The sequence below is a fragment of the Lepisosteus oculatus genome, chromosome 4 (genome assembly GCF_040954835.1).
Source record: "Lepisosteus oculatus isolate fLepOcu1 chromosome 4, fLepOcu1.hap2, whole genome shotgun sequence".
Taxonomy (NCBI): Eukaryota; Metazoa; Chordata; class Actinopteri; order Semionotiformes; family Lepisosteidae; genus Lepisosteus; species Lepisosteus oculatus.
Genome location: NC_090699.1, coordinates 62,313,949 through 62,322,234, shown reverse-complemented (window position 1 = coordinate 62,322,234; position 8,286 = coordinate 62,313,949). Strand labels below are relative to the sequence as shown.

The following is an 8,286-nucleotide window of genomic DNA, read 5'->3' as shown; positions in this document are numbered from 1 at the left end:
TTGGGGGTGGGAATCAGTGCACCTTCCGCAGGTTAACAATGTTAGGTTCTCCTGCACTCGGTAGCCTGCGATGGGAAAAGCTCTTGTTCAACAATGACACCTGTCCCAGCAACTCCAGGTGAGTTCTTCCTCCAGTCCTGGAGCGGCTTTAGTTATTAAGATGCATGCTTTAACATCAGAGGATTTTAATAGTGGTGTACAAACAGACCACAATTATGAAATTAAGATGACGATTTATTACCTTAGAATGAAACTGCAATGAAGTTGCATGTCTCTGCAGAAGATACTTTTATGTTGTACTTCTGCAAGGTTTTTGATGACATGCATTTCCAATTCATTTTGTCTCTTTTCTAAAAATAGCTAGTTTTGTTAAAGTCAAGAAAAAGCTTTAATGGTAGTCTCAATGTCCAGAAAACAGCACCTGTGTCAACTGAATTATTACCATATGTACACTGATTTGAAAACAAACCCAAAAAAAATAGCAAAAGATGGTATATTGATTATATTTAGAAAGGAATGTTGCTGTATGATTATATAACAAGATCACACTAACTTCTTAAGAAAAAGAACACTTTGTGCAACAATAATTATTTTGTTTTAATTTTGACCATTTTTCCAGGAATGTGTAATTTGATAATAAATATGAATATATAGAAATTGTGTTTTGGGTAAAATAGAAAGGTCACTTCTGTTTTTAATGATAAAATACTGTATTTCACAATGGATATACTGTTTTAATATACTGCACAACAAATGACTACAAAACCATTTGGAGACTAAGAATAATTAGATTAAGAGAGAGAAAGAGTGGGCACTCTTTTATATATGAATTATCATTCAAAATATAGACCTGCAGTACATCCCATGTGGAGTCAGAGATACAGTATGAAAGTGTAGAATTTGAATCTAATATCATGATATATTAATTAGATTAGATTATGCTATTTAGTCTGCTTAAAAATAGTCTTTTCCAAACTCCCTAATAACATTTAACTATGATGCTAAATCATAGCTCGTGTTGGCAAAATTCTACCTTTGATTAAATTGTTAAGAATATTAAGAATAAAGACCGAAGACTGAAGAATAATATAATAAATGTTAACTTATATTCTATATTCATATTCCTCTGGATATAATCTCCAGTGAAATAACAGAGAGTTTGGAAAGGAATAAAGTAAGTGACACATTTTTTAGCTTTAATTTAAAACCTTTTGTTACGTGTAATCTTAATTTGTTTTACTGCACATACCTTAATGAGTCAACTAATCAACAATATCTTATGTACTAAGTACAGGTAAGATTACACACCAGAGAAAAAAGGCAAGATGTGTAAATACAAGAATTAAAAAATTTAACACTTGTACAATAGTCTTTTTCACAGCTCACATTTGTAACTTGGACAATATTTATAGTTTGCCTTTTTACTCATAATTCTTACAATATTGCTTTACCTTAACATATTTCATATACATTTTTGTTCATTTAAAGGTAATTTTTAAACCACAAACAGTGATGTAAGGAACATACTGTAGGTCACCATATTCAAAACACTTACCCAACCCCCATAGCTTTATAAACCCTTAAGTGTCCTTTAGTTCTTAGTTATATAAGGCATGAAATGTCTTGGTGTACAGGTGAGATGAACCTAGAATGCATTTCTAGGCCTATCAGCAGGCATCAGCACTAAATGTAGTTACCATCTGCAGGGAAGTCTTTTTAGATTTTGAACTTGCACTTTATTATTTCAGCCAGAGAGTGGCACTCTTTACTTTCTATGGGTTTATTCCTCTACTCTTTTAAAATATTGAGTTTTCAATACAGCTATTCTGGTCTTGTTTTATTTCCTCATATTAGACCAAAGGCAAATGTTAGATTCTTTACTCCATTGATCAATAGCTGACAGGTCACACAAAACTGATGGGAGCAGGGCTGAGTTAATTCGTTTTACTAAAAACCCTCCATAATGTATTGCTTTTTACAAAAAAAGAAGGTTTGTTTCATGTAATTGCACTACATGCCTTAAAAATAGACGACATTTACAAAGCACGTAAATTCAAAATGTATGACCTCCATTCAAAATCGATGCCATGCAATTGCTTTCTATTCATCTCATTGTGGTGCTTAGAGCTGTGTCATTTAATAAATGACCAAGAAATAATCCATTCACATTGTACAAGTTCACAGAGAATCATATGTGCTAGACAGTTCTGAAATAAGTTACAGCCTACTTGGATTACCTGGATCAAAATGGCTTAATGTTGCTTTTGATGGGTGCTTTTGGTTCAGATCAGAAAAATCTGAAATGTAGTGAAACTTGCAAAGCTTTGCAATGGCTAAAAAACACGAGAAGGAAATTCAGAGGGTTAGCCTAAGGTGCGGTTCATAGCTCTGAAATAAGAGAGGAAACAGCCTCCTAACGTCTGCACGTGCCCTCGTCAGCAGAAACTAAATATAGATGATTAGAGGGAACACAGAATTTTTAATATACATTTGTTAAGGGTTTGGTCAGTGAATTTAAACATAAAGGTTAACCAAAGCAAACCTTTTCTGTCAGCAAACATCCTTGAAACCTCTAAGGCATGCGTCGCACATACAGTAACAGCCTATTGCATATCTGATAACGTGCTACTGCATTTTACCCTTTAACGAATGGGAAGGCAGCCATGGGGAGATTAAGTCTGAAATTCTCTCATGAATTTTCCCAACTGCAAAAAATGATTTCTATCAAACCCATTAAAGTCAGAAGTAACGTGAAAACAAAGCCGGAGAAACTTACTGATTTTCTTTTGATGAAAAATAAATACAGCTCAGTGTCCCCACAAACTACAAAGCAGAGGAATACTTTTTATCCCACTTTTGAGTCCAGTTTTGCTATTGGAGTACTGGAGAATGAATTGTGACGCAAAGGCATTTAGGCTTCAAGTTGTGAGGTTTCTTCTATTCACTTTACTGTGTTGTGGTTGCAGGCCTGTTTGTAGCAGAAACTTCAGTTTTCATCTCTTTAGCTTTATTGTGGTTTGCTGATGACATTATATGACCCAGTTTCTGTCTTCTAGCAAAGCAAGACGGGGTAGGGTTAATCCCCCTTTCATAAAGCATGTCAGGAAATATGATTGGCAATTACCGTCTGTAAGAGAAAGGGTTTGCTTGTAGCCTTTTTAATTAGACGGAATGTAAAAATATTGAAAATAGCCTTAGAAATGGATCAGAGTTGAGTTGTAAGGAAATTATTTGTGTGCTGTGCCGAGGTTGATCTTTTTAAGCATTTACAGATTTGGGGATTTGTACGAAAGTAGCTCAACTGTTAGTTGTAAAGACATAACATATGAGCAGCATGCCAGCATTAACATTTAGGTCAAATTTCAGTGATTTTTCAGTGATTCGCTCTGGACAATGTACAGTTCATACAGCACTTCGGGGAAGATTCAGTTATGATTACTCAATCTTACACACCTTATAAAGAGGTATAGAATTTTGAAGATGAAGTTTTTGTGCAGTTAACCAGTTCCACTTAGTTCATACACAAGCTAAGATAACCTGTGCATCTTACGTTAATAAGATTACTGGATTTTACCTAGCTGCATTCTTTTATTTTTAAGATCAGTTATTACCACATATCAGAATCTGTACTGGGCAAAGCTGAAATGTGCACTTTGTTACGTAGGCTGAGATTACCAAGAGAATAATTGTTTGGCCAAGACAGAAAGCTGACAAGAACTTTTCCAATTAAAAATTTCCAGTATATGCTATTTGTCCAGCATATCACATCAGAATTACAGACGGACTTTTACAGAGACACTTTTGGTTGAATTTTAGTTCTCTGGAATGACAAAGAAGCTAAGATGACATGCCCATATCATGTAAATAAGTGCTGGGTAAAAGCAGGTAAACTACACAAGTGTTGTTTTCCAAACCTCTGTTTGATCTCCACCTTGTCAAGAGTGAGTCTCGTATCAAACATACAGTATCTGCAGTCAACAGGAACTGGAATGGTTGGCCTTTCAGAATTTCATGAGATTTTATTTTTTCCAAAACATTCTCTCACAAATGCTCTTGGAGGTACAAATGTATCTCCACTCTTTATTCAATATTTCCTAGTGAATCCGCTCACATACAGCAGTAACATTAGCTAGTTGAAAAATATCCCAAAACCTCATTGTTAATAATGTCACTGGCGCTGTTGGGAAAATGAATACTTGAAAAATGCCATTTCAAAATTCTGTTTTCATTGTTCAAACATCCGTGGATTGACAGTTGCTTTAAAAACAAAGCTGTAATTATATCACCTCATCACAGAGTTTCACTGAATGTAAAGCCAAGAAGCTAGTAGAAAAAAGACAACCATTGTTTATTTCTGGGCAAATCAATGATAAATGTTCACGTGATGTGAGCTGGTAAGAAAGAAAACCTGAAATAAAAAACAAAGTTTTGTTTGGATACTTTTCCTATCTCTTTTGATTTAATGAGCAACTTCAACAGAGGAAATTTACAGCATAGGGGAGGTGCCCAAAACTTCGAGCCTGCTGTAGCTTAGTGTTTCATCGATTTGTACATGAAAACTTTTAACTGTGATTTCATGGCAGTTAACAGAAAAATGTAAACCTGCTTTTTAGTTTTAATAGAGTAAGTGCCATACCAAATCAAAATATTTTCCATTCTACTTATATAATCATACTGCTTGCAAAAAATCCCATAATAACTGGTTTTATGGAAGAGATGATAGTTTCATGCACAACAGACAGTACTGAAAGAAGTGAAGACTGATGGCATACACAAAAATTCGTTTTCTTGCTTTCATTGCAAATAAAAAATAGCAACAATAACTCATTAAGAATTGTAGAAGAATACTTGTGCAGGTATTTGAATTTGAAATTTTGAATACTTTTGGAAAGAACTTTCTAAAAAAAACCCAGGGTACTCTGATGTATGATCAGCACATCAGAATCCATAATTAGACATGAAAATGAAGTCAAATAATATACCCGGCGATGTTTTTGCTTCTTCAAACAAAAGGTTAGCAGTGAGAGAACTCCCTCAATGTGTAACTGTAGTTATTCTGGGGAATGTGCTGCAGCTCTGTGTGAGTATTTTCAGTACTGCAAAACCTTTTCAGCTAGCTGTATTTTACCCCAGCGGTTAGTACCGCAAACTGAGCTCTAATGTAAGATTAATAGGACGCTCAAAGCGTACAGTGCCAAACCTTGTAACGTGAGGTACATGGCTGTAATTCTTGCTAGTCAAGACCCAGGGATCCAATTTCAGTTACTGGCGTCAAGCAGGCGCACTGGACTAACACAAAAACCTTAACCTTCTCAAAAGCGTCACGGAATGTGCAAATAGCGGCGTCTCTACTCAAAAATACAGATCGATGCACACAGCCTCCTGAAATGTATCTGGGAAAGGCACTTGGGCAGTGCCCATTGTGATTATCTGGTGATCAGAAAGTCCCATAGCAGTTAAATTGTTTTGGCTTTTTTTAGCTCACGTTCCCATGTGACACCCAGAAGGTGTGTATGTGGTTGCATTTATTTAAATCTATAAAGAAAGCAGTGTAATGGATCAAAGGCGAGGCTACGAAGAAAACCGAGCGAAACGCATTATAATCGTAAAATTCAACTAAAAGACGAAGAAAAAAAAAGGGGGGAAAAAAAAACACCGTGGCACTTTTTTTTTTCTTCCAGTGACCTCCCACACGATCAGTTTAATCTGGAGGACTGATCAAAACAGTTGGCTACACTAGCTCTTTTCTGCTGTGAATGTGCAGCTATGATGATGATGTCACCGAGTCTCCACTTTTTCTTCTAGTTATGGCGGAGCCGAAGTTTTCAAACTTGGGTAAGTTTTACCAGTGGCTGCATTACAACGTCTTGTTTCGTTTGACTTGGTGCTTTGCCTTTGTGAAAGCTGCGATCTAAACAGTTCGCCCTGTTAGCCTGCGAAATGTTAGCCGAATAGGTTTCAGTATTAATGCAAAACGTCGGTGTTTTGTTACGCGCTGCGAGTTTGGATCGGTCAGAGATGGGCCGTTGGTTCGGTGGGGGGGTAACGAAATTAGTTACGTTGTTTCGTTTTCATCTTTATAATACCCTACGGCAGAACAAAGCCCACAAAAGCTGAGGCGTCGTGAAACACTGGCGGAGACATTGTATTCCAGAATCTTAATGTGTTCAATAGAATGAAAAAAAAATCTTCAGTTCCCAATTTAATGAAGGGAGTTCTGAAAGAAACGCTTGTTTTTATCCCATTGTTGTGTTAAAGTATTTTACTTTTGTGTTGCCTGGTAGTTCGGAAAATGAATTATCGAAGCCCTGAACGTGACCGTCAGGCTTGTAATGTGCTATCAGTGGGAAACTGAAAAATTCACATTGCTTTGCAATTGGAGAGTTTGTGGAAAAACGTTTTAATCAGGTTATTCTCGTTGTTGTGCATTATATAGGCTAACATATTTTAAGAAACATCATTATGTGCAACGCCAACAGCAATCACTTCAAGAAATTCAAATGAAAGTTATACCGTGTTTACTATTTGTCTCACTTCAAATGTAACTTTAATGAAGTTTACGGAAAACACAAACTAGAATAAATTCCCTTTTTCGAAATGTGCTTTTTTATTAACTTCTTGTTTTAAGAACAAATCGTATTTCTACATTAGAGTGCCACACACGATCTTTATATTTTTTTTCTGTTAAAGTAGAGTGCAAATGAATATTATATTTGTGCTTGGATTCACAGTCATGATGCTGTTAACCTTGTGAAGTTGAAGATACAGTGAAATCTAGTAATTAGTGGAGAATTTAAAGAGACAGTGTCGCTTGATTCATGCGAGAGATTCATAAACACATCATTTACGATTATGTTTAATAATAAGGTGATGTCTGGGTAACTGACCACTTCAAAGAATAAGTATGTTGTTTTGAGTTTTTAGGCAAGTACAAAACGTTGATGATACATTTGGTATTTAATCGGAGAACATCAGTGATTTAGGAGGTTGTTCACAGTAAACGTTGATCGCAATGTGTAAAAACAAAATAAAAATAGAATAATACAATTTTGAAATGTAATTTCCCTGCTTTTCCAGACGTTCTTAGCAGAGTGCAAGAGAAGATAATATTATTTTCATACTTTATCTGGAATAGTTGTCTCTGTAATTTTAGACTACAATACCACAGAAAATTGAATTTGTCTGAAGTGGCTTATTGCTGTTCAGAAACTATTTGGTCACATTGTGGGTTTTGTGCTGGCTGGTGATTTGATCTGGTTTCTCAAACGTAGGGGGTTGTTATAAATGTATTGAGGTTTTATCTTCGATGTTATGATCGTTTGAAATGCTTTTTTAGGTTTGGTCTGTTGTGTATTGTTGTACAGATATTGTTGTATTGACTTGTTTCAAGTGGAATGTAAAAGTGCAAATAGCTTTGCCTTCCCTTTGCAAAATACTCTGCTACTGCAACAAATCGTGCCGTGTGAACTCTATTTCAGTGGCTGGATGCCTCCGTTCTTTAGCTTCAAGTTCATGGCTGGGCTTTGTCTTCTTTAGTTGTGAAAGGCTGTGCAGTGTTATCAACACTACCCATAACTACAGATGCACAGGTGGCTCCATGCTTTGTCTCTTTCTGTGCTACTCATCTCAATATTGTTAGCCTCAGTGGACAATTTCGCCAATAAGTTGTACTCTTGTGTGTGTCTGTTCTGCCTCAGAGGTCAGGTGTAGGTGAAAAGAAACCACAGTCAATCCATATAAGATGATCGTGATCTGAAGGGGTGTTATATAGCCCAAATGTGAGTACTGTGTTTGAATTCTCAGAGTATGTTAATCTCACCTAAGAATATGTAAATGTTACATATGTTGTCAAAAAGTTGTGGCCTACTGTTTGGTGGTTTTAAATGTTTTATGGCCTGTAAAAGCTCTTCAAAAGCTATCAGTTAATAAAAGGTGCTTGCAATTGGCAATTTGTTTGTTATCATTGAAAATGCACCAGCCTCAGAGAGTTTAAATGCTTGGTTTTAAGACATTCGCACACAGCTGAATTTGTGTGAGCCCATGTTTTAGTATCTGGAGGTGATGGAGAGTTAATGCATTTTCTCTAATGATTTTATTTGAAAAGGTGTGTAAAAATTCAACTGTGAAATGCTGAGCAGTAGGCCTAATAATCTCTTTGTTATTTTAGGTTCTCTCTTACTTTCACTGGCTTCATTTTTTCTTTGGTTCAAGTCGTGGAAACAGTGGACAACAGTCAGGAAACAAATTTCAGAAGCATAGCATGACACAAGGATAAAATGAGCTCCT

At 35.9% G+C, this 8,286-nt stretch overlaps 1 protein-coding gene across 5 annotated transcripts in view; it reads left to right on the top strand.

The window, feature by feature from the left end:
• Positions 1–5,201: 5,201 nt before the first annotated feature.
• raf1b (Raf-1 proto-oncogene, serine/threonine kinase b) overlaps positions 5,202–8,286 on the top strand; it is a 28,403-nt gene continuing 25,318 nt past the window's right edge. For 2 of the 5 annotated variants that reach the window (XM_015348241.2, XM_015348236.2), the window contains exon 1: positions 5,204–5,835. The gene's annotated coding sequence lies outside the window, so the exon portion shown is untranslated. Of the gene's footprint in view, positions 5,836–8,286 lie in introns of all 5 variants that reach the window. The other 3 variants (XM_015348237.2, XM_015348239.2, XM_015348240.2) reach the window with 3 other exon arrangements.